The sequence below is a fragment of the Ascaphus truei genome, chromosome 5, assembly GCF_040206685.1.
Source record: "Ascaphus truei isolate aAscTru1 chromosome 5, aAscTru1.hap1, whole genome shotgun sequence".
Classification (NCBI taxonomy): domain Eukaryota; kingdom Metazoa; phylum Chordata; class Amphibia; order Anura; family Ascaphidae; genus Ascaphus; species Ascaphus truei.
In genome coordinates this window covers 232,426,037-232,452,956 of record NC_134487.1, presented here as the reverse complement: position 1 = coordinate 232,452,956, position 26,920 = coordinate 232,426,037, and positions in this window count along the sequence as shown.

Here is a 26,920-nt window from a genome sequence, read left to right as displayed (position 1 = left end):
ATACCAGATATTAGAGTGTATCCATTAGAGCGCACTACACGCCACGATACACTCACATAGAGACAGTCTCTTAAGTGGGCTTTCTCTGACTCCTTTCCTGCATTACAGGTAGCTATAACATATAGCTATTGATCCCGAATATCTATCAGGGATCATACCATATCTACCCACCTAGATCCGGGTGGGTTACCAACAGATACAGTCACGTGCTGTTCTATAGAGTATTTAATTACGTTTTAACACCCCTTTTTTTATTCATTAGTTATTAATAAAGTAATTTTAATATTATCATTATACATTTGTTGTGAAGGAGTGCTAGGAAACTGGGTTCTTTTTCTCTTTAATTACACTATTATGTCCTCACCCAGTTAGCACCTCACCAGGTTCAACACCAGCAGTGCGGGTTTTTCTTTACGTGTAGCTAGTATAATGTAATGCAATAAATACATTTATGTCAAAAACGAATGTTGTTCTGACTAGGAATTTATTAAATGTATTTTATTTATATATTTTATTTTAAAGCGGGGTTGGGGGCAGGACTAGGGGCGGCGTTGGGGGCGGGACTAGGTGGCGAGTAGATTTTTTGGTTGGGCGAGTAGATTTTTGGGTAATTTGTCGAACACTGTATATAAGTATATTGATTGACGGGCATGTGCACTGACATGATAATGATTAATATTTTAATTTATTGTAGATGTAGCCAGGTCCCCTCTGCTTGCCTGCTGCTCCGCGACCCCCCCTTCGTTTCCTCCGCTGCCGCGGGTCACTCGATGGACCCGCCGGCACTTCTGGAGGGTGGGGGTCAGTGCAGGGAGCGTTCGGGCGTCCCGGCGGTTCTCGGCGGCTTCCGAGCAGGGTGCCGCCATCTTGCGCTATGTCGCACATGTGCAGAAGCCCCCGGCGGCCCAGCAGAGTTGCGCATGCCCAGGAAGGAGCGCGCGAATGCTAGCCTACCAGGGAAGGCCCTTAAACGGGACTACAAGTCCCATGAGCCTCGAGAGCGGCCCCATGACGCCAGGGAGCCAATAGGGCTGCGGGAGCTCCCTGCTTGCAGGGAATAGATACATTTTGCGCGCTGAGCCCACGCTAGCAGTTCTGGACCAGGAGAACTAGGGGAAGGAGGTGAGTGCAGGGGTCTGTGACCCACTGCATTAGGCCAGCAACCCCCCTATGCCCCAGATAGGTCTTGAACTCCCCAGCTTGTGGTGCTACAGGGACAGGCCCTAGGTTAGGGACCCTGTCACAGTAGTACTAGTGTTAGATAGGGACACAGCGGACGCTGCGCTCCCCGAGAAGAGACTTGGGCTCAAGTCTGTACTAAAGAGACAGAGACTATCTCCAGGGTGGGATCGCCCCTGGGGACCCTCGTGCGAGGAAGCATCGGATCTCAGACGGGATCACCAAGCGGCAGATCCTTTTTGAGGTTGATTGCTGGCCCGAGTGCAGGAGCGCTCGGCAGGTACCTTCTTAAGTGCACCAACGTATCACATATATTCTTATCACACATAGTGGCAGCGCTGACCCCGGGACAAAGGGGTTAGGCTGTGGACACGGTGTGGGGATACACGGTGGTGGGTAGGTACACTCCTAGTGGAGTGAAAGACACTTTGGACTGCGTTATAGACTGTGGAGTTGCCCCATAGGGGGAGTATTATTAAAGTGTGTTGTTATTCCTGCATATCATATAAACTGGTTATATACATCTCCATGTATGTACTTATTATATATGTGGGTCCTGTGTAGGAAACCTTCTACATTCCTAGAACCCTACATAGGTGGAGGCGCTGTGAACCAGTTCGAGCTAAAGGACTCACCCCAGGTTCCCAACAAGCGGAGGCTCAGGCCTCTTGTGAACCTACAGGTATATGCACCACACCTGGTAACACTTAGGTTTCCATCCACACACACTATATCTGTGATTGGGATAGAGGGAATACCCGTTACATTTGGAGGCGCTGCTGAGATTTCAGACCTGGGGTGCCCTATTCAAATCAGTATCATAAGAGATCAGCAACATGGTAATTCCCTCAAGTTAAGAGGTCCATGCTTGGGCCATCTCCTTCCGAGAACCACCTAGTTACGTCGTGGCCGTAGGGAACGTTCCAGCGTTAGTGACGGAAACTGACATCCGGGACTCGCTGAGGAAGCTCCTAGGGCTAGATAAAGTATGGTACCGGGGCAGGGTGTTCGACTCTATTTTTTATTGGAGCGCCATACTATTCACTGTGGGGCGGGACATATGCCAAGAAACGGCCCCGAACACTCTAATACCCCCCGAGTGCCCGCCAGAAGGATACCCCCTTATATACTCGGATTTACCAGTAATACGGGAAATGTTTTCATCATGGGGCCCTTCCTCAGGTTCCAGATGAACCATCCACCAGTACTTGGACATCAACTGCACCAGTGTCAAGTACCTCAAACCGGGTCAACCGTCCGTCTCCTTTACTTCAAGCGCTCTCAGGGGAGCCACTAGTTGGGCTGACAGTCCACCCTCTTCACAAGCCCCCGCCCCCCGTGAGGTGAACTCCCGGCTTATCAGAGACAGTAGGGTAACTAATGAAGGTTCCGCATTGGGGGTGACGCTACCCCAATTCGTAGAAGCTATCACCATGGCCTCCCAATCCCAAAGCTACCGGAAACTCAAAGCCTTCTCGGGAGTACTGCCAACACCACAGGGGGAGGAAGGGATAGACCCTTGGAGGGAGAATGTATTAAAAGTCATAGAGGAATGGTCGTGCACTGACACAGTAAAAAGGCAGCGTATCATGGAGTGTCTCAGGCCTCCCGCTTCTACCATTGTAACCATCCACAGGGACCAACATCCAGAGTTGACAGCGTTGGAGATTGTGGAATTGCTGCTGGAAGCGTACGGACTCGCAGAAGATGAAGGAGCGATCTGGACGAAGTTCTATAATCTCTATCAGAAGGAGGGGGAGGACTTGTCGACCTTTATACACCGCCTGCAACTGGTCTTGGGAATCCTACTCAATCGTAAGTTGATTCCCGCCTCTGGGATGGATGAGGCGCTTCATAAGCAGTACATGCGGGGATCAAGCCCCACTCACCCCATAGCCAATATGCTCCGCAGCAAAATAATGGAAGGGAGTCCCCCTACGTTCACCGGATTGCTGCGCCAGGTGAAAAGTCAGGAGGCCCATGCTTTGTTACATTCTACCGCAAAACCCAAGAGCCCCTCCGTCTCAAAGGGAAAAGGCTCTATGGAGAAGAAGGAAGAGTCTGCCGCCCCGTCCAAGGGGTACAAGCCAAAAGCCTCCGACCGACCACCTTCCCCGTCCAAGGTTCGTCCAGAACGCCGCGAGGTCGTGTGCTATAACTGCGGTAAGAAGGGCCACTTCTCCAGTAACTGTCCGGAGAGGGAGGATCCTCCAGAGGAAAAATCTCCCGATAGAGGAAACTCAGCCCGGTCAATGGTCTGCCGCATACAAATGGCAGAGTCTGATCCAGAACTCCCTCCTGGAACCGAAGATGCCCCTTCTGACTCCGGCCCCAGTGATGACGCCTCACCAAGGGAAGCTTACAGTCAAGTAGGCCCCGTGGCCATCGTGCCTGTTGACTGGAAGGGATCTATGCATCGGCCCTACTGGACACGGGATCACAAGTGACCATTATATACCGCAAGTTCTATGACCAGCACCTTAGACACTGCCCCCTGAGGTCGGCCGAATATATGAAGGTTAGGGGGTTAAGTAATGAAGACTACCCCATCGATGGGATTGTAAGGGTTCAACTGGAAGTACTCCAACTGAACACCGGCAAGAAACATCCCATGCATGTAGCAGCAATGGTATGCCCGGAGCCCCAAGACCAGTGCAAGTATCTGATCATCTTGGGACCAATACTGATATAGTACAAGCTGTAATCAGAGCATACCTGAAAGAGACCAACGAGTTGCCGCTGGCCAATTCGCTCCTAGATCCCGTCCTACGAGAGGAGTGCAACCAGGTATATGCCTTGGAGCATCACGGGGATCTCTACAATCGTCAACGTGGACTGACGACCATATTACCAGGGGGAGTGCAATGAATGGCTGCCTGGTGCTGTTATCCCAAGCGAGATGAGAACGATCAGCTCTTCTCTCTGGAGAGTACCCCTGAGGAAGAAGTTCAGAGAGGGTATAGGGTACTACCCGAAGTGAGGGAGTGGACGACTAAAATCCCTCTATGAACTTACGTATATGTGCAGAACATCTCCCCATTCCCGATGGAACTTGATACCGGACAGAGTCTGGGTTGCATATATCCGGTCAGCCCTGTGGAAACAACACCCCAGGTGAATGTGGCGGCAGCGGGTGAGCGGTTAGTCGATTTGGACTTCAATTTCGGTGAGTTGACATTGACCACTGAGTGGAAAGAACGGCTGACAGCCCAATTGAATAAACGACGGACTGTGTTCTCCACGAGTGAAATGGATGTGGGGTGCAGTCGCAGCGCTTAACATGCCATTAGACTGAGTGATGCCACTCTGTTCCGTGAATGCTTTTATCGCATTGCCCCTAGGGATGTGGACGATGTGAGGAACGTCTTGCAGGAAATGGAGACCGCTGGGATTTTGACGGAGTCTCGAAGCCCTTACGCCTCTCCCATAGTGGTGGTGAGGAAGAAGAATGGGTCTGTACGGCTGTGTGTCGACTATCGGACCCTGAACAACCGTACGATACCGGACCAGTACAACCTTCCTCGCATTGAAGAGATTCTAAATGCTCTGAACGGAAGCCAGTGGTTCAGTGTGCTCGATTTACGATCAGGGTACTATCAGGTACCCATGAATGCAGAGGATCAGGAGAAAACAGCCTTCGTCTGTCCCTTGGGGTTCTACCAATTTACTCGTATGCCACAAGGTATATGTGGGGCCCATGCTACCTTTCAACAACTAATGGAGAAGACTATTGGGGACATGAACCCTCGGGAGTGTCTAGTCTACCTGGACGACATCATTGTCTTCGGAAGAACTCTGGAAGAGCACGAAGAGAGATTGCTGAAAGTGATAGACCATCTTGGGAAAGAAGGGTTGAAATTGTCCCTCGACAAGTGTCGCTTCTGTCACACCTCGGTGACTTACGTGGGACACATCGTGTCAGCTCAAGGAATCACCACCGACCCAGCCAAAGTCGAAGCGGTCATGAACTGGCCTCGTCCCGAGAATGTCACGGAGCTGCGATCCTTCCTGGGTTTCTGCTGGTATTACCGTCGCTTCGTGGAAGGGTACTCTAGTCGAGCTAAACCCTGAACAATCTGTTGAAGATATACCCCGAAGATACAGGAAGGAAGGCCACGTCGGCTCGTCAACCGTTTGGCGATAAATGGATGCCTGAGTGTGAACGGGCCTTCCTGAAGTTGAAGAAAAGTCTGACCGAAGCGCCGGTGCTTGCGTATGCTGATCCAGAACAACCATACGTTCTGCATGTGGATGCAAGCCTCAATGGCTTGGGCGCCGTCTTGCACCAGAAGCACCCCGAGGGCCTTCGACCAGTGGCCTACATCAGCCGCAGTCTGACACCCAGTGAACAGAAATACCCTGCCCACAAGTTGGAATTTCTGGCTCCCAAATGGGCCATCACGGAAAAACTCCACGATTACCTGTACGGTGTTACGTTTGAGGTAAGGACGGATAACAATCCCCTCACGCCAAATTGGACGCAGCAGGGCACCGATGTCTGGCAGCTCTAAACAATTACCAATTCTCCTTGAAGTATAAACTGGGACCTTTGAATGTAGGGGCTGACGCCCTATCCCGACGACCAGGGCTAAGTGCTACTCCAGATGATGAGGAATGGGAAGAACTCCCAGGACCAGGGGTGCGAGCTATGTGTAGCACTGCTGCCATCATCAACGATCAAGTGGCCTTTTCTGAATTACGGGTTGCAGATTCCTTGGGATGCCAGTCGCAGGCCGTCCCTGCAGCCTACTGCGATCCGAAGGGAATGAACCTAACTCATGACAAAGTGCTACGGTGGAAAGATCTAGTAGACTACCAAATACAGGATCCTGTAGTTAGTATTATTAGGCAAGCCGTTGAAAAAAGGAATCCAGCTCTCTTGAAGCATGCTCCCAAAGACTTGGTCGCTTTGCTCATGCGGTAAGCGGACAAATTTAAAATCGACAACTGCTTACTCTATCGGGTGGTGCAATACCACAACCACCCCGATAGACGACAACTAGTCCTCCCTAAGAGCTTGCAATACATGGTGTTGAAGTCCCTACATGATGAGCATGGACATCTCGGTGTAGAGAAGACCTTTGGGTTGGTCAGAGACCGCTTTTTCTGGCCCAAGATGCGAGAGGCCGTAGAGCACCACTGTCGCAGTTGTACTCGGTGTATACAACGCAAGACCCTGCCTACCAGAGCAGCACCCCTGGGCCATCTGAAGAGTTCTGGCCCAATGGACCTTGTGTGTATGGACTTTCTGTGCATTGAGCCTGATAGCCGGGGAATATGCAACGTGCTGGTCATCACGGACCATTACACCCGGTATGCCCAGGCCTTCCCCATGAGAGATCAGAAAGCCATCACAGTGGCAAAAATATTATGGGAGAAGTACTTCGTGCACTACGGTCTTCCAAACCGCCTTCACTCAGACCAAGGTCGGGATTTTGAGAGCACTCTGATCCGAGAACTGCTCAAAATGCTGAACATCGCTGTGACAGAGTGAAGTCAACTCCTATCAGTTACGCCTGGGAGACATATGTCTGAGTGCTTCATCCAGCACTCATAAGGGTTAACTCAGGTGGAAGTTAGGTAGTCAGGATGTAATCTGACACCTGAGAGCCAGCAAGGTAGAAAGGATGTTGTTACTAGCAGTAGCGGGCTCTCTCTCAGACCAGAGCACACGGATAGATGTGCTGCTAGCCAGACGGATACAGCACACTACTTACTGCAACCAAAGTAAGAATTGTTCCTTTGTTTTTCTGACTGCTTAAAAGACACTTACGGTTTGGTTATGGTTTAGCCGCCAGCCTGCTAGATAGGCCTGCTATGTGTTACGCCGGTGCTGCCCGCAGACCAGACCCGTCCCCTGAGCTGAAGGGGGAAGTGGTAATACACGCACCCGCAGCAAAGGGAGCGTGTCCGGAGTGTGGTATAAAGTGTTGCCAGGCCAGGTGTAGTAAGGTAGACAATACTTGCCGGTACCGGTTGTAGAGATAGAGTGATGAATTCCTTGCCGAGGTCAGGGAGTGGAGAGTGGAGATAGGTCGTAGTCCAAGCCGTGTTCAAGGGGATACCAGAGTGAGCGTTGTCCAAGGAGTGCCGAGATCGAGAGCCAGAGGGGGTAGTCGTACAAGCCGCGTCAGAACCTGTGAAAATACTGAGAGAATCCAGAAGTATTTCCATACAGAGACTATGTCGAGCAAAGACTGAGAGCAGAGAGGAGCTAGATAAAGCAGGAAGGTCCAATTAGGAATGGAGGCGGGACAGGAAGAGCTACAGGGAGACACTGCAGATTGGTGCAGGCATAACAGGCCAGGTGAGTCTTGTTGGTAACCTGAGTATGCTCGTGCAGTGTGCGGTGGCGGAGCCTGAGATCCGGGGGACGGGAAGAAGAGTGTGCAGACTGAGCTTGCTCCGTAACTCGTGTACGCGCGTGAACCGAGCCAGTGGATGGTGCAGGTGTGCGTGCAGGAGGGCGTGGGCGCGTGCGGCACTGTACAGAGGAGTCGCCGAGGGGAGTGATCCCGTGACGGCAGCAGGGGCGAGGAGCCGCAGAGGCCGGTAAGGCAGGATTGTTTTGTGTGTCCAGGGGCTCCCTGCGGGGAGGGAGTGCTCTGTGTGAGGAGCGTGGAGAACGCCGATTCCTGACAGTACCCCCCTCTTCAGGAACGGCCTCAGGACGGTCCAAGAACGGTTTCTCTGGAAACTTTTTCCTGAAGGACTTAAGAAGAGCCGGGGCATGAATTTCCTTTGAAGGAACCCAGGATCTCTCTTCAGGGCCAAAGCCCTTCCACTGCACCAAGAACTGGAGCTGACCCCTGGATAGGCGAGAATCCAAAAGAGAGTCAACCTCGTATTCCTCGTTATTTTGTACAGTAATGGGATCCGGTTTACAAGTCTGATCCGGAAAGAAGTGACTGGAGATAAATGGGTTTAAGAGGGACACATGAAAGACATTGGGAATCTTCATACTGGGTGGTAGTTGGAGCCGGTATGCCACGGGATTGATTTGTTCACAAATAGGGAAGGGACCCAGGAACTTGGGTGCCAGTTTAGGAGATGGTACCTTGAGGTGGATATTCTTAGAGGAGAGCCATACCAAATCCCCTGGTTTGTAACTGGGCGCCGAACGACGACGACGATCGGCCTGTAGTTTCGACCTGCGGGAAAAGTTGAGAAGGGTAGACTGAATCCTGGACCATGCGGTTTGGAGGGAAGAAATGCATTCATCTACGGCTGGTACTCCAGAAGGAATGTTGGGGATGGGAAGACAGGGAGGGTGGAACCCATAATTTATAAAGAAGGGCGACTCCCGGGTGGACTCGTTTTTGGCAGAATTGACGGCATACTCTGCCCAAGAGAGGAGTTGAGCCCAATCATCCTGGAAATCGGATATGAAACATCTCAGGTACTTCTCCAGGGATTGATTGAGTCTCTCCGTTTGTCCATTGGACTGAGGATGATAGGCGGAAGAGAAAGAAGAAGAGATGCCCAATCTCTTCGTGAAAGCTCTCCAAAATTTGGATACAAACTGAGAACCTCTGTCAGAAACAATGGACGAAGGGATCCCATGAATCCGGAAAATCTGCTCCGTAAAGATATCAGCAAGGGCGGGGGAGGCGGGTAATCCTTTAAGTGGAATGAAATGGGACATCTTCGAGAACCTGTCCACGACCACCAAGATAGTGTTCATTCCTCTGGACCTGGGCAACTTCACGATGAAGTCCATCGAAATGTGGGACCAGGGGCGGTCGGAAACTGGAAGGGGTAACAGAAAACCCTGAGGCTTTTGACGGAGAGTCTTGCTTTGAGCGCACGTGGGACAGGCGCGGGTAAACTCTAGAATATCTTGAGACATCCTTGGCCACCAGAAATTCCGACGAATGAGATCAGTAGTCTTCTTAAAACCTGGATGACCTGCAGATTTAGAGGAGTGACCACAAGACAGGACCTCTGGAACAAATTTGGAAGGTACAAAGAGTTTGTTGTCGGGAACGACCAAGTCCTTGAGAATGCGTCTCTGGGAGTGCAAAATCTTGTCAAGATTCTTAAAAGAAGATGTGGCGAGAATCCTCTCATGCGGAAGGATAGTCTCCAAAGATTCCTCTGGCCTCTCTTCAGAAGAATGTATTCGGGAGAGTGCGTCTGCCTTAACGTTCTTGGTCCCGGGGATATATGATACTAACTACTCGCCTTGAAAAAGCCCTTCGCGAAACGCGCGCGTCGGCACTCAGTATACACGTGCACGCGCAGATCAGGACTGCCTCCTCATGATTCTCAGAGACCGCGAGTCAATGCGGTAGTCTGCGAGTGCGTTTTTATACAGGACAAAAGTGCCCCGACGGTCACTCTTAGCCTCCTGAAGGTGTTTATAGGGATAGTGTTCCGGCATCACAGTACTGAGGGAACGTACCTTCAGCATACTGCAGCTGCCCTGCAGTGTTGGGGTGCTGCATACCATCCGTGAGGTTCCTTCAGCTTCATTTAAATCACTCTGTTTAGTGTGAGTCAACAGCTTGCCCCCCACCATCAGCGTCTCCCAGATTGGGATACTGACCCTTAGGACCTTAGTCAGGATACTTACCTCTGACACCTACCATGCTGGTATATATAGGTCCACACACCCCTCAATTATAGCACGCAGAGGGTTAACCTTAGGTCATTCTGACACTGATAGGGGCACACACACTTCTCCATTGAGGAGCTTAGCTGATTGCACTATACTACCACTGATATACATAGTGTATTTGTTTTTTATGTCTATCAGTTAGGTCACGCTTACCATTAAGTACCTTATACATTATATCTCTGTGACCTGCAATCTCAGTACTTACCCGGACACACCTGGAATAATCACCTACCACACAGGTCCGCATCAGGAATACTGTGCGAACTCAGTACCAGTGATTTATTAAATTCATCTGGCACACACTAATTATTTTTTGATCCAGACCCAAATGGTGTTCTTTATTTAGGATCAACCCACCCTTAGTACGTCGCTCGACCAATATTTTATAATTGATTGTTTAATAAAGATTATGTTTTTAAATCATTCACTCACCACCAGAGTGTGAACCTGAGTGCTATATTGGGTTCCTTCTCTCCTTCATATTCCCGGGGATATAGGAAAGGTGAAAATCGAATCTGGAAAAAAAAGGGCCCAACGAGCCTGTCGTGGACTAAGGCGTCGAGCGTTCTCTATGTAAAGAAGGTTCTTGTGGTCCGTGAGAATAGTAAACGGCTCTTTCGACCCCTCCAGCAGGTGTCTCCACTCTTGAAGAAGAGAGATCCAGGGCAACTTCGGATTTTATAAGAAAAAATAATTTATTTCAGCCCATAAACAGGTTTATGGGCTGAAATAAATTGTTTTTTCTTATAAAATCCGAAGTTGCCCTGGATCTCTCTTCTTTTGCTCAACATTGGATGTCCCAGGCATATATCCCTGAACCAGGAGCACCGGTAGTATCATTTATTTATTCAATTTTGTATTGGTGTGCAGCTCTACATGTTTTTTTTTCCACTCTTGAAGAGCCATCTTCACGGCCAGAAGTTCCCTGTTACCCACGTCATAGTTCCTCTCGGCAGACGAGAATTTCTTGTAAAAAAATGCACAGGGATGTAACTTATCTTGGGGCGTGGGTCTCTGAGAAAGAACGGCACCAGCACCGCAATCAGAAGCGTCGACCTCCAGGACGAAGGGAAGTTCAATGTCGGGATGACGGAGAATAGGTGCGGCTATAAAGGCCTCCTTGAGTGTCTCGAAGGCGGAGATGGCCTCAGATGACCAAGCAGAAGGATCAGCTCCTTTTTTGGTGAGCGCAGTAAGGGGTGCCACAATGGTGGAAAAACTCCGTATAAACTTACGATAATAATTAGCGAACCCTAAAAAACGTTGTATGGCCTTGAGAGAGTTGGGTCTTGGCCATTCAGTGACTGCTTGAAGTTTACCGGAGTCCATCATAAACCCCTCATCGGAAATAATGTACCCCAGGAACAGAGTAGAGGTCTGATGAAAGGTGCACTTCTCCAGTTTGGCGTACAAATGGTGTTCCCGGAGACGGGAAAGGACGTAGGAGGTGTGGCGTATGTGGTCTTGGAGATCTTTGGAAAAAATCAGGATATCATCCAAGTATACAATAACAAAAATATTGAGTACCTTACGAAAGACGTCGTTGATGAAATCCTGGAAGACAGCGGGAGCATTACATAAGCCGAAAGGCATTACCAGATATTCGTAGTGTCCACTACGCGTGTTGAAGGCCGTCTTCCATTCATCCCCCTTCCTGATGCGCACCAGGTTATAGGCACCACGCAGATCCAACTTGGAAAAAATCTCTGCCCCCTGTAATTTATCGAACAGTTCGGTAATAAGGGGAAGGGGGTAACGATTTTTAATAGTTATCTGGTTTAAACCCCTGTAGTCGATGCAAGGCCTCAACGACCCGTCCTTTTTCTTGATGAAGAAAAACCCAGCCCCTGCTGGGGAATTAAAGTGACGAATAAAGCCTTTCTTGAGATTCTTTTGGATATATTCATCCATAGCGTGAGATTCTGGTAACGACAAGGGGTAGGTCTTGGACTTGGGTAGGGAGTCACCAGGAACTAGATCGATTGGACAATCGTAAGTCCTGTGTGGCGGCAAGAGGTCTGACAGTACCTTATTGAAAACGTCCCGGAATTGATGGTAAACGGAAGGTAGAATAACTTCGGGAACAGAGGTATTGGCCAGCAGTTGATGAGTCTCGCCTGACCTCGGCCTCCAGGAAATGGGAGCGGAGGAAGTCCAGTCAATGAGAGGATTATTAAGCTGTAGCCAAGGAAGACCAAGGGTGATGGGTATCCCAGGAGCGGGAATGGCATTGAGAACTAAGGTCTCCTTGTGCAGATGTGACGACAGAAGCAAGGGAGCCGTCTCTAAGGAGATGTGGGCCGGGGTAAGAGGACGTCCATCGATACCGAAGAGTGGGATGGGAACCTTCTTTCTCACTAGTGGTATGCGGTTTACCCTGGCGAATTCAAGATCCACAAAGTTTCCTCCAGCTCCTGAGTCAATGAAAGCGGCGGTAGAAGTCTTGAACTTATCGCCTGAAAGGAAGACTGGAAATGTAAGTTTCTTAGGGAGTTCATTTTTGTGAAGGGGACGTGGAGACATTACACCCAGAGAGAGCCCCTCTGTACTCACTGGGTGTTCCCGTTTCCCGGACACAGTGGACACCCCCGAACCAGATGTTCCATGGATCCGCAGTAGAAACACAATCCCCCGGCGTGGCGGAACTGCCGTATCGGTGTGCGGATGCGTTGTACCCCCAATTGCATTGGCTCTGGCAACTCCAGTGCAGGACGAAGAGGTGTGGTAGCACTTGGGGGAGCAGGAGTGCTGCTGAGAGTACTGGAGAACGGAACTTGAAAGTTATGGAAGCGAGTGCGCTGACGCTCTGAGCGGCGTACCTAGATGCGTTGATCCACTCGGACGGCCAAATCAATCAGGACCTCCAGTTGATCCGGCCTGGATTGGTGAGAGAGTTCGTCCTTGATGGGATCTGCCAGGCCTTGCCAGAATACGGAGACTAGAGCCTCTTGTCCCCAGTTAGTCTCGGCTGCTAGAGTCCGGAATTCCACAGCATACTGTGTCACCATCCGCCGTCCCTGAGTGATCTGGAGGAGAGAAACAGATGCCATCTCCCGACGAGCGGGGGAATCGAATACTCGTTGGAACTCGGCTTTAAATGCCGGGTAATCTTGGGTAAGGTCAGAACGTCGCTCCCAAACCGGTGGAAGCCCAAGCCAGGGCGCTGCCAGTGAGGAGGTTATAAATGTAGGCTACCTTCTTGCGATCAGTATTGTAGAGATGGGGGCCATTTCAAACTGCACCTCACACTGGTTTAGAAAACCCCTACAATCTTGCGGTTCACCTGCATAAGGCTTGGTGGGAGGAATTCTTACATCTGAGCTGCTAACTGCGCTTGCGGAGTGGGGGCTTACATCTGGCGAGGAGGCGGTCGGTACTTGGTCTGAGAGTACTGCGACCTGGCGTGTAAGGGCCACAATTTGATCTGCCATGGCCTGGTTTTGTTGAAACAGATTGGAGAGAAACTGTTGAAGTTCGGTCTGGTCTGCGTCTTGTGGGCTCGACATAATGTTACGCCGGTGCTGCCCCCAGACCAGACCCGTCCCCTGAGCTGAAGGGGGAAGTGGTAATACACGCACCCGCAGCAAAGGGAGCGTGTCCGGAGTGTGGCATAAAGTGTTGCCAGGCCAGGCGTAGTAAGGTAGACAATACTTGCCGGTACCGGTTGTAGAGATAGAGTGATGAATACCTTGCCGAGGTCAGGGAGTGGAGAGTGGAGATAGGTCGTAGTCCAAGCCGTGTTCAAGGGGATACCAGAGTGAGCGTTGTCCAAGGAGTGCCGAGATCGAGAGCCAGAGGGGGTAGTCGTACAAGCCGCGTCAGAACCTGTGAAAACACTGAGAGAATCCAGAAGTACTTCCATACAGAGACTATGTCGAGCAAAGACTGAGAGCAGAGAGGAGCTAGATAAAGCAGGAAGGTCCAATTAGGAACAGAGGCGGGACAGGAAGAGCTACAGGGAGACACTGCAGATTGGTGCAGGCCTTAACAGGCCAGGTGAGTCTTGTTGGTAACCTGAGTATGCTCGTGCAGTGTGCGGGGGCGGAGCCTGAGGTCCGGGGGACGGGAAGAAGAGTGTGCAGACTGAGCGTGCTCCGTAACTCGTGTACGCGCGTGAACCGAGCCAGTGGATGGTGCAGGTGTGCGTGCAGGAGGGCATGGGCGCGCACGGCGCTGTACAGAGGAATCGTCGAGGGGAGTGATCCCGCGACGGCGGCAGGGGCGAGGAGCCGTGGAGGCCGGTAAGGCAGGATTGTTTTGTGTGTCCAGGGGCTCCCTGCGGGGAGGGAGTGCTCTGTGTGAGGAGCGTGGAGAACGCCGATTCCTGACACTGTGTTAGTCAGTTTCTCCCATTGTGGAGCAGGATTTGCTTTGTTTAAAGGGACAGTGTACCCGCATGTTATGTTGCTGTGGAGAAATAAAGCCACTGAATGTTTTCATTTACCCTGAAACTACACGTGTGGACTCTTCCCTGACCTCGTCTACAGGCCGTCCTGCCACAATCGCCAAATCACGAACGACCCCGTACCACTCCAAAGGAGACGCTTTGCCAGAACGATTTAATCGGACCTTACTGGGCATGCTCGAAACTCTACAGGGTGCTCAGAAGACTGAATGGAGACGACATGAGTCAACTGGATTCTCTCTCTACTTTCTCATGTTCGGACAAAAGGCGAGACTGCCAGTAGATGTACGCCTTCGCGTATCGACGGATGGGATACACAACGCTACCCATTTCAAATACGTGCAACGACTCCAAGACAGCTTGCAACAGGCTTACCAACAGGCTGAGAAGTCTACTGCTAAACTGAACGCTGACAATAAAAGGCGATACGATCATAAGGTAAAATATCGGGAGCTTCGCCCTGGAGACGCTGTGTTGCTTCAAAACTTGGGAGTCCCAGGAAAACACAAATTGGCCGACCGATGGAGAGACGGTGTATATGAAATAGAATCTCAGATGCCTGGCCTCCCAGTCTATCGCATAAAAGACACCGACGGTCGGGTAAAGGTATGGCACCGTAACCATCTTCTCCCCATTCCACAAGTGGGAGATGAGGAAGCAGTAATGCTGGCCACACCGCTCAACGGTGAGTCCGACTTATCAGAGAGGGGTCAAGAGACTGTAAATAACGAGACCCACTCTGAAACTCCTGAAGACCCTATGGAAGGACCCTCTCAAAGGGACTATCCCACAGAAGGGGCATCTCCCGGAGGAGCTACGGGTAAAGGGCCCCCGTAGGCCAACGCCTACTAAGGTGGCACCAACAGGCCAGCCTTTGGATCCACAGAGCCTGTGCTTTGGGTCAAACAGAGACTGTTCAGAGACATTTCTCCCCTCAAGGGAAGAGGCTGAGCCTCAGGACTGTGTTTATTACTCCCCTGAGAGAGTTGCAGAAGAACTGCTCCGAAGGAGCAAAAGAGTCAGGTACCCTCCAAATCGGGTAACCTATGATCAAGTTGGGGCACCCCATTATGAGGCTCAGCAGTGGTCTCGGAGCAAAATCCAATCTGTGATTGTGATGCTCACAGAATTGAGCAACATTGTATAAAGTCAATGCGAATGTGCTAAGTTATATAATTGAACAGCATTTTTATTATATAACTGCTGTATATAGTTATCAAGTATTGAGTCCCAAGCGAGGACATTGGGGTTTTCACCAGGGGGAGGATGTAGCCAGGTCCCCTCTGCTTGCCTGCTGCTCCGCGACCCCCCCTTCGTTTCCTCCGCTGCCACGGGTCACTCGATGGACCCGCTGGCACTTCTGGAGGGTGGGGGTCAGTGCAGGGAGCGTTCGGGCATCCCGGCGGTTCTCGGCGGCTCCCGAGCAGGGCACCACCATCTTGCGCTATGTCGCGCATGCGCAGAAGCTCCCGGCGGCCCAGCAGAGTTGCGCATGCGCAGGAAGGAGCGCACGAACGCTAGACTACCAGGGAAAGCTCTTAAACGGGACTACAAGTCCCATGAGCCTCGAGAGCGGCCCCATGATGCCAGGGAGCCAATAGGGCTGCGGGAGCTCCCTGCTTGCAGGGAATAGATACATTTCGCGCGCTGAGCCCAAGCTAGCAGTTCTGGACCAGGAGAGCTAGGGGAAGGAGGTGAGTGCAGGGGTCTGTGACCCACTGCATTAGACAGAAGGTGCCGCTTGCCTTAGCAAGCGAAAAAGACCCCTATAAAACTAGCACTCAAGGACAGAACAATATCCACTATATATTTCTCAAAGTGTCCTATGTGTCGTTGCCTGTCTGTCTGTATGTATGTGTCTCCCTGTGTCCCTCCCTGTGTCCCTAGCGGCAATCAGATTGGACCTTGGGCCAGGCCAATGAGATTGCTCCCTTGGCCCGCCCGCCCCCGCACACCTCTCATTGGCCTGAGGCGGAGTGACGGGCCAAAGGTCACACACACACACACACACAAACACACACACACAAACACACACACACACACACTGCGCGGCGCTCATCGGGACCCGCGCTTTTTCCTCCCCCCCCCCCGGCACCGCTACAGTCAGCGGGGGAGTGGAGCGAGCGCCCGGGACACAGCGGGTGACAGCTCACACCCCCCCCCCACACACACACAGAGAGCACGCGGCTCTCCCCTCACACAGGCTGCTCCCTCACCCGGCGCTCTCCCCCCCCTCCCACTCACTCCCCCTCCCCCCCCACCCGCTCACCCAAACTCCCCCCCACCCGCTCACCCCCCCCCACACACACACAGAGCACGCGGCTTTCCCCTCACACAGGCCGCTCCCCGTCCCGAGGGCGCTCCTCCGGCTGTCTCTGCCTCTCCCCGCGAGAGGCACAGCACCTCCTCACTGGAGCATCTCGGCCTCTCCGCGGAGGAGCCTGAGGTGGAGGAAGAGGGCGGCCAGTACCCGGAGGAAGAATAGTGCGGCTGTGTGCAAGGTGAGTAAACGCAGGGGAATGGGTTATTTAACGCTTCCCTGATGCCCCCTGCCCTTTGCCCCCCCTGCCCTCCCTGCCCCTACCCTTTGCCCCCTGCCCTCCCTCCCCCTGCCCTTTGCCCCCCTGCCCTTCCTCCCCCTGCCCTTTTCCCCCCCTGCCCTCCGTCCCCCTGCCCTTTGCCCCCCCTGCCCTCCCTCCCAATGCCCTTTGCCCCCCCTGCCCTCCCTCCCAATGCCCTTTGCTCCCCTGCCCTCCCTCCCAATGCCCTTTGCCCCCTGCCCTCCCTCCCCTTGACCTTTGCCCCCTGCCCTCCCTCCCCCTGCCCTTTGCCCCCTGCCCTCCCTCCCCCTGCCCTTTGCCCCCTGCCCTCCCTCCCCCTACCCTCCCTCTCCCTGCCCTTTGCCCCCTGCCCTCCCTCCCCCTGCCCTTTGCCCCCTGCCCTCCCTCCCCCTGCCCTTTGCCCCCTGCCCTTTGCCCCCTGCCCTCCCTCCCCTGCCCTTTGACTCCTGCCCTCCCTCCCCTGCCCTTTGCCCCCTGCCCTCCCTCCCCCTGCCCTTTGCCCCTGCCCTTTGACCCCTGCCCTTTGCCCCTGCCATTTTCCCCCCTGCCCTTTTCCCCTTTGCCCCCCTGCCCTTTGCCCCTCTGCCCTTTGCCACCCTGCCCTCTTGCCCCCCTCCCTCCCTGCCCTCTTGCCCCCCCTGCCCTTTGCCCCCCTCCCTCCCTGCCCTCTTGCCCCCTCACTCCCTGCCCTCTTTCCCCCTGCCCTCTTGCCCCCCTGCCCTCCCTGCCCCCCTGCCCTCTTGCCCCTCCCTGCCCTTAGCCCCCCCGCCCCTCCCTGCCCTTTGCCCCCCTGCCCCTCCCTGCCCTTAGCCCCCCTGCCCCTCCCTGCCCTTTTGCCCCCCACCCCTCCCTGCCCTTATGCCCCCCTGCCTCTCCCTGCCCTTTGGCCCCCCTGCCCCTCCCTGCCCTTTGGCCCCCCTGCCCCTCCCTGCCCTTTGGCCCCCCTGCCCCTCCCTGCCCTTTGGCCCCCCCACCCCTCGGCCCCCTGCCCCTCGGCCCCCCCACCCCTACCTGCCCTTTGGCCTTCCCCGCCCCTCCCTCCGCTTTGGCCCCCCCGCTCCTCCCTGCCCTTTGGCACCCCTGCCCCTCCCTGCTCTTTGCCACCCGCCCCTCCCTACCCTTTGCCACCCCCACCCCTCCCTGCCCTTTGCCACCCCCACCCCTCCCTGCCCTTTTGCCCCTCCCTGCTCTCTTGCCCCTCCCTGTCCTTAGCCCCCCTGCCCCTCCCTGCCCTTTGGCCCCCCCGCCTCTCCCTGCCCTTTGGCCCCCCCGCCCCTCCCTGCCCTCTTGCCCCCCTGCCCTTTGCCCCCCTGCCCTTTGCCCCCCTCCCTGCCCTCTTGCCCTCCCTGCCCTCTTGCCCTCCCTGCCCTCTTGCCCCTCCCTGCCCTCTTGCACCTCCCTGTCCTTAGCCCCCCTGCCCCTCCCTGCCCTTTGCCCCTCCCTGCCCCTCCCTGACCTTTGCCCCTCCCTGCCCTTTGCCATTCCCTGCCCCTCCCTGCCCTTTGCCCCCCGCCCCTCCATGCCCTTTGCCCCCCGCCCTTCCCTGCCCTTTGCCCCCCCGCCCCTCCCTGCCTTTTGCCCCCCCCACCCCTCCCTGCCCTTTGGCCCCCCCACCCCTCCCTGCCCTTTGGCCCCCCTGCCCCTCCCTGCCCTTTGGCCCCCCACCCCTCCCTGCCCTTTGGCCCCCCGCCCCTCCCTGCCCTTTGGCCCCCCCACCCCTCGGCCCCCCGCCCCTCGGTCCCCCCACCCCTCCCTGCCCTTTGGCCCCCCTGCCCCTCCCTGCCCTTTGGCCCCCCCGCCCCTCCCTGCCCTTTGGCACCCCTGCCCCTCCCTGCTCTTTGCCACCCCACCCCTCCCTACCCTTTGCCACCCCCGCCCCTCACTGCCCTTTTGCCCCTCCCTGCTCTCTTGCCCACCCTGTCCTTAGCCCCCCTGTCCCTCCCTGCCCTTTGGCCCCCCCCGCCCCTCCCTGCCCTTTGGCCCCCCTGCCCCTCCCTGCCCTCTTGCCCCCCTGCCCTTTGCCCCCCCTGCCGTTTGCCCCCTCCCTGCCCTCTTGCCCTCCCTGCCCTCTTGCCCCTCCCTGCCCTCTTGCACCTCCCTGTCCTTAGCCCCCATGCCCCTCCCTGCCCTTTGCCCCTCCCTGCCCCTCCCTGACCTTTGCCCCTCCCTGCCCCTCCCTGCCCTTTGCCATTCCCTGCCCCTCCCTGCCCTTTGCCCCCGCCCCTCCCTGCCCTTTGCCCCCCCCGCCCTTCCCTGCCCTTTGCCCCCCCGCCCCTCCCTGCCCTTTGCCCCCCCGCCCCTCCCTGCCCTTTGCCCCCCCGCCCCTCCCTGCCCTTTGCCCCCCCGCCCCTCCCTGCCCTTTGCCCCCCCACCCCTCCCTGCCCTTTGCTCTCTCCCGCCCCTCAATGCCCTTTTTCCCCCCCGCCCCTCCCTGCCCTTTGGCCCCCCCACCCCTCCCTGCCCTTTGGCCCCCCCGCCCCTCCCTGCCCTTTGGCCCCCCCGCCCCTCCCTGCCCTTTGGCTCCCCCGCCCCTCCCTGCCCTTTGGCACCCCCGCCCCTCCCTGCCCTTTGCCCCCCACCCCTCCCTGCCCTTTGCCCCCCCCGCCCCTCCCTGCCCTTTGCCCCCCGCCCCTCCCTACCCTTTGCAACCCCCGCCCCTCCCTGCCCTTTGCCACCCCCACCCCTCCCTGCCATTTTGCCCCTCCCTGCTCTCTTGCCCCTCCCTGTCCTTAGCCCTCCTGCCCCTCCCTGCCCTTTGGCACCCCCGCCCCTCCCTGCCCTTTGGCCCCCCCGCCCCTCCCTGCCCTCTTGCCCCCCTGCCCTTTGCCCCCCCTGCCCTTTGCCCCCCTCCCTGCCCTCTTGCCCCCCCTGCCCTCTTGCCCCCCTGCCCTTTGCCCCCCTCCCTCCCTGCCCTCTTGCCCCCCTGCTCTCTTGCCCCCCTGCCGTCCCTGCCCTCTTGCCCCTCCCTGCCCTCTTGCACCTCCCTGTCCTTAGCCCCCCCCCCTCCCTGCCCTTTGCCCCTCCCTGCCCCTCCCTGCCCTTTGCCCCTCCCTGCCCCTCCCTGCCCTTTGCCCCTCCCTGCCCCTCCCTGCCCTTTGCCCCCCCACCCCTCCCTGCCCTTTGCCCCCCTGCCCCTCCCTGCCCTTTGAACCCCCGCACCTCCCTGCCCTTTGCCCCCCCCGCCCCTCCCTGCCCTTTGCCCCCCAACCCCTCCCTGCTCTTTGCCCCCCCCGCCCCTCCCTGCCCTTTGCCCCGCCCCTCCCTGCCCTTTGCCCCCCCGCCCCTCCCTGCCCTTTGCCCCCCCGCCCCTCCCTGCCCTTTGCCCCCCCTCCCCTCCCTGCCCTTTGCCCCCCCCGCCCCTCCCTGCCCTTTGCCCCCCCTCACCCCTCCCTGCCCTTTGCCCCCGCCCCGCCCCTCCCTGCGCTTTGCCCCCCCACCCCTCCCTGCCCTTTGCCCCACCCCTCCCTTCTCTTTGCCCCCCCTGCCCCTCCCTGCCCTTTGCCCCACCCCTCCCTTCCCTTTGCCCCCCCCACCCTTCCCTGCCCTATGTCCCCCCCGCCCCTCCCTGCCCTTTGCCCCCCACGCCCCTCCCTGCCCTTGCCCCCCCCGCCCCTCCCTGCCCTTGGCCCCCCCACCCCTCCCTGCCCTTGGCCCCCCTGCCCCTCCCTGCCCTTTTCCCCCCCCACCCTTCCCTGCCCTTTGCCCACCCCGCCCCTTCCTGCCATTTGCCCCTGCCCCCTGCCCCTCCCTGCCCTTTGCCCCCCCAGCCCCTCCCTGCCCTTTGCCCCCCCTGCACCTCCCTGCCCTTTGCCCCCCGCCCCTCCCTGCCCTTTGCCCCCTGCCCCTCCCTGCCCTTTGCCCCCCCCGCCCCTCCCTACCCTTTGCCCCCCCCCGCCCCTCCCTGCCCTTTGCCCCCCGCCCCTCCCTGCCCTTTGCCCCCCCCCACCCCTCCCTGCCCTTTGCCCCCCCCCACCCCTCCCTGCCCTTTGCCCTCCCCGCCCTTCCCTGCCCTTTGCCCACCCCTCCCTGCCCTTTGCCCCCCCTGCCCTTTGCCCCCCTGCCCTTTGCCCTCCCCGCCCTTCCACGCCCCTTGGCCCCCCGCCCTTCCACGCCCCTCCCCCCGCCCTTCCACACCCCTCCCCCCCGCCCTTCCACTCCATGCCCCCTGCCCTTCCACGCCCGGGCAACGCCGGGTATATCAGCTAGTAGTAAAATAAATGATAACTTTAATTAATGTATACAGAAAAGAGTGAAAGATATTCTGAAATAAACACACAATGCTAAAGTTTAATGAATAAAAATAGTATTAAATCGAATAATGAATTAATATAAACCACCTCCAAAATATTGGGGGTGGAAGATAGGAACTATAGGGCACTGGCACCATGCAATGAATGATGGTATTACAAATGGTGCCTCAGGGGGAGAGGGAGGGGGTGGTATATACTGTAATGAGTATATCCGCAAAAGGTGTAATGTGTGAGGATGAAGTGTAGTAAATATATATAATCCTCACACATCCCAGTCTACCCTGATATAAATGGTCACTCCACGATATACAGCACAGGCTATAAACAGCAACGGTAAGAGGATAATGTAATAGCTGCCTCTAACTAGTAGGGCCAGATGATAGACACCTTAGATGGTATAAATAAGATGATTATAGCCTGATAAAGTGGATAACAGCCATGCGCACAGTAATTCCACTAAAGGTACTGACTAAAGCCCAATAATCCTAATACGCAACGCAAATAAAATATAAGTATTTTACATAAACTAGACTATTATGTAGCTAGGATAAAATACTGTAGAATGGAGACCCTGAATACATTGTATACGTAGTTCACAGGGACAGGGAATCCATTCAAATAGAATGACAGTGGTATTACTATGTATCTAAATACAAGTCAAATGAGCGCAGTGTGTAGTTCACAGGGACAGGGAATCCATTCAAATAGAATGACAGTGGTATTACTATGTATCTAAATACAAGTCAAATGAGCGCAGTGTGTAATGCAAGGCACTGCTGCTCAGGTACTCAGTTAAGGCAGCGGTCCTAGTAACTATTATGCTGTACTGTATGTAGAATATACAGGGTACAGTGCAGAAAAATTGCTATACATACGAATAAAATAAGATTAACATAGTATAGTAGGTAACTGGTTTGTAAAGAGAGTATCCAATAGTAGTAGTCGATCACACAGCTAGCATAGATAATTGCTGCAAAGTTCAAAGCACATAATAGGTGCAACGGATACTGCACTGCAAACACCCATCCGGGAAACTAGCCAGGTGCCTATTATGTGAGGGCAGCAATTCCCCGTTTGAGAGAACCGAGGGGGACCACCATAATCGTGCCTGCACGCTGACAAATGACGTCACAGAGAAACGCCCACCACCGACGATCGTTTCGCGTCACTCTGACACTTTCCCAAGGTGGCCCCGCCTCTGTAGCAGCCGAAGGTTTAAATAGCCTTGCGTTGCCTTGGTAACTGAAGCGCTATGGTAAGTATGAATGGGTGTATACAATAAAGAGAATTTAAGACATTAAATGTTTGTGTATTAATTATTGTAATGTGGCTGGCAATCCTGTAATAAACCATATTAAGGAAACCTTGTAAATGGTGTATATGTATGACATGGGTACCCAAAGAGGTTTTAAAATAACCTGGCAAAGCACTGCTTACTCCATTGGGCAGCAAATTGTATTATACGTATCTTACTTACTTTATCTTGATATGTAGATCAATATATTGCCAGGTTATTTTAAAACCTCTTTGGGTACCTTCGGCTGCTACAGAGGCGGGGCCACCTATGCGCCAACGTTTTCTTGCAAGAGGGTACAGCAACAATAGGGTGAAAAAAGCGTACAAACGAGCCAAAAGTACACATCGCGCAATGTTGCTACATCCGCACCCTAAACCAAGGGAATGGAAAATCATCCGTCTCATCGGTACATACAACAGGCAATGGCAGAACATCTTTGATATTGTCAACAAACACTGGCATGTCCTTTTACAAGACAATGATCTTCAGGAAGTTCTCCAGCCCAGACCAACAATGGTTAGCAGAAGGTCCACTAACATCAGAGACCTTCTAGTTCATAGCCATCTGGAACCTATTACTACAGGGACTTGGCTGGACAAAAGATCTCCAGGGAACTACAAATGCCAGGGCTGCCATGCTTGCCAGTATGCCCAAGTTTCCAAAACTTTTGGTAACTGGGATGATACTAAAACTTTCAAGATGCGCAGCTTTGTGAACTGTAGAACCACTGGGGTGATATATCAAGCGATATGTAGCTGCAGCAAAAAATATGTGGGAAAAACTAGCCGCCAGCTTAGACGCAGGGTCCTTGAACATATAGGGACGATCAGGAACAAGTCTGACACACCACTTGATATACATGTTAATGGTGCTCATGGAGATGACCTGTCTAAATTATGGTTTAAGGGTATTGATCAACTACCCATGAATATCCGCAGAGGGGACTGGGATAGAGAGCTCCTCAAAAAGGAGGCCAAATGGATCCATACTTTGGGCACTCTCTGTCCCCAAGGTCTCAATGAGGGCTTTATGTTCGCCCCGTTCATTGGCTGAACCATCGATGATATGCACAACATATATATCTCTTGGCACTTTCAATCCAGGTACGAGACACTATTACCTATAGCTTTAAATATTTTCTAGTGTTGCCATCTAACACCTTTGTTTCTTCCCCCTCCTCCTTATTACATACTTGCCATGGTCACACTCATGGCATTGTTTACCATCCTGGGCAGCTAGTTGGGTTAGACCTACCATCTATATCACATTAACTTCTAATTAGATATGCAGACCAACATGTTGCCAGCCTACCCTCCCTGTTTGTGTATTTATGTTACTTAGAGGCATAGGGCACTACTACCTATAACATATATACTTGTCAGTTCTTTTCCCATTCCCCATTATCACACACTTGCTGTGGGTATATTCACAGCACTGCTTACTCCATTGGGCAGCAAATTGTATTATACGTATCTTACTTACTTTATCTTCATATGTAGATCAATATATTGCCAGGTTATTTTAAAACCTCTTTGGGTACCCATGTCATACATATACACCATTTACATGGTTTCCTTAATATGGTTTATTACAGGATTGCCAGCCACATTACAATAATTAATACACAAACATTTAATGTCTTAAATTCTCTTTATTGTATACACCCATTCATACTTACCATAGCGCTTCAGTTACCATAGCAACGCAAGGCTATTTAAACCTTCGGCTGCTACAGAGGCGGGGCCACCTTGAGAAAGCGTCAGAGTGACGCGAAACGATCGTCGGTGGTGGGCGTTTCTCTGTGACGTCATTTGTCAGCGTGCAGGCACGATTATGGTGGTCCCCCTCGGTTCTCTCAAACGGGGAATTGCTGCCATCACATAATAGGCATCTGGCTAGTTTCCCATCCGGCAGTTTAACGTTCTGTGGTGTTCATGAATACACCACGCCGGATGGGTGTTTGCAGTGCAGTATCCGTTGCACCTATTATGTGCTTTGAACTTTGCAGCAATTATCTATGCTAGCTGTGTGATCGACTACTACTATTGGATACTCTCTTTACAAACCAGTTACCTACTATACTATGTTAATCTTATTTTATTCGTATGTATAGCAATTTTTCTGCACTATATCCTGTATATTCTACATACAGCATAATAGTTACTAGGACCGCTGCCTTAACTAAGTACCTGAGTAGCAGTGCCTTGCATTACACACTGCGCTCATTTGACTTGTATTTAGATACATAGTAATACCACTGTCATTCTGTTTGAATGGATTCCCTGTCCCTGTGAACTACGTATACAATGTATTCAGGGTCTCCATTCTACAGTATTTTATCCTAGCTACATAGTAGTCTAGTTTATGTAAACTACTTATATTTTATTTACGTTGCGTATTAGGATTATTTGGCTTTAGTCACTACCTGTAGTGAATTACTGTGCGCATGGCTGTTATCAGCCAATAGCATCCACTTTATCAGGCTATAATCAGCTTATTTATACCATCTAGGGTGTCTATCATCTGGCCCTACTAGCTAGAGGCAGCTATTACATTATCCTCTTACCGTTGCTGTTTATAGCCTGTGCTGTATATCGTGACCATTTATATCAGGGTAGACTGGGATGTGTGAGGATTATATATATTTACTACACTTCATCCTCACACATTACACCTTTTGTGGATATACTCATTTATATACCACCCCCTCCCTCTCCCCCTGAGGCATCATTTGTAATACCATCATTCATTGCATGGTGCCAGTGCCCTAGAGTTCCTATCTTCCACCCCCAATATTTTGGAGGTGGTTTATATTAATTCATTATTCGATTTAATACTATTTTTATTCATTAAACTTTAGCGTTGTGTGTTTATTTCAGAGTATCTTTCACTCTTTTCTGTATACATTAATTAAAGTTATCATTTATTTTACTATATTGTTCTGTCCTTGAGTGCTAGTTGTATAGGGGTCTTTTTCGCTTGCTAAGGCAAGCGGCACCTTCTGTCCAGTTTCTCTTACCCCTGGCACCTATACGAATATAGACTGTAGCAAGAGCTATCCTCCCTCCCTCCCCTCCCCCCTTTCCCTTTCCTCTGCATTAGGCCAGCAACCCCCCTAGGCCCCAGATAGGTCTTGAACTCCCCAGCTTGTGGTGCTACAGGGACAGGCCCTAGGTTAGGGACCCTGTCACAGTAGTACTAGTGTTAGATAGGGACACAGCGGATGCTGCGCTCCCCGAGAAGAGACTTGGGCTCAAGTCTGTACTAAAGAGACAGAGACTATCTCCAGGGTGGGATCACCCCTGGGGACCCTCGTGCGAGGAAGCATCGGACGTCAGATGGGATCACCAAGCGGCAGATCCTTTTTGAGGTTGATTGCTGGCCCGGGTGCAGGAGCGCTCGGCAGGTACCTTCTTAACTGCACCAACTTATCACATATATTCTTATCACACATAGTGGCAGCGCTGACCACGGGACAAAGGGGTTAGGCTGTGGGCACAGTGTGGGGATACACGGTGGAGGGTAGGTACGCTCCTAGTGGAATGAAAGACACTTTGGACTGCATTATAGACTGTGGAGTTGCCCCATAGGGGGAGTATTATTAAAGTGTGTTGTTATTCCTGCATATCATATAAACTGGTTATACACATCTCCGTGTATGTACTTATTATATATGTGGTTCCTGTGTAGGCAACCTTCTACATTCCTAGAACCCTACATAGGTGGAGGCGCTGTGAACCAGTTCGAGCTGAAGGACTCACCCCAGGTTCCCAACAAGCGGAGGCTCAGGCCTCTTGTGAACCTACAGGTATATGCACCACACCTGGTAACACTTAGGTTTCCATCCACACACACTATATCTGTGATTGGGATAGAGGGAATACCCGTTACATATAATTATGCCTGTGATATTGTCACTCTTTTATGATAAATGTAAGAAGGCGTTTGACAGGGTGGATCACTGATACCTCATAGCCACTCTGCACGCGTACAGTTTTGGCCCACGGTTCGTGGGCTACCTGAAGACGCTGTATGCCTCTGCAGAGTGTTTGATTAAGATCAATTGGTCCCTGACCGCACCCTTGGCATTTGGTAGAGGAGTACGTCAAGGTTGCACCTTGTCCGGTCAACTCTATGCACTAGCCATCGAGCCTTTCCTTTGGTCCTCGAGGAAGCCCTCGAGGCCGGTGAGATGCCCCTTTCTTGTAGATGGGTAGTGCTGACTTTGCTGCCCAAGAGGGGGGATCTCCGCCAAATCAAAAACTGGCGACCGGTCTCGTTGCTATTCACAGACTATAAGATCGTGGCCAAAGCCATATCGCTGAGGCTGAAGTCCGTGCTGGCAGAGGTGATTCACCCCGACCAGTCCTATATGATCCCGGACCGGACCATCTTTGATAATATCTTTCTTGTCCGGGATTTGCTGCACTACGCCCGCAGGACTGGTCTGTCTCTCGCCTTTCTCTCCCTAGATCAAGAGAAGGCGTTTGACAGGGTGGATCACCGATACCTCATAGCCACTCTGCACGCGTAGTTTTGGCCCACGGTTTGTGGACTATCTGAAGACGCTGTATGCCTCTGCAAAGTGTTTGCTTAAGATCAATTGGT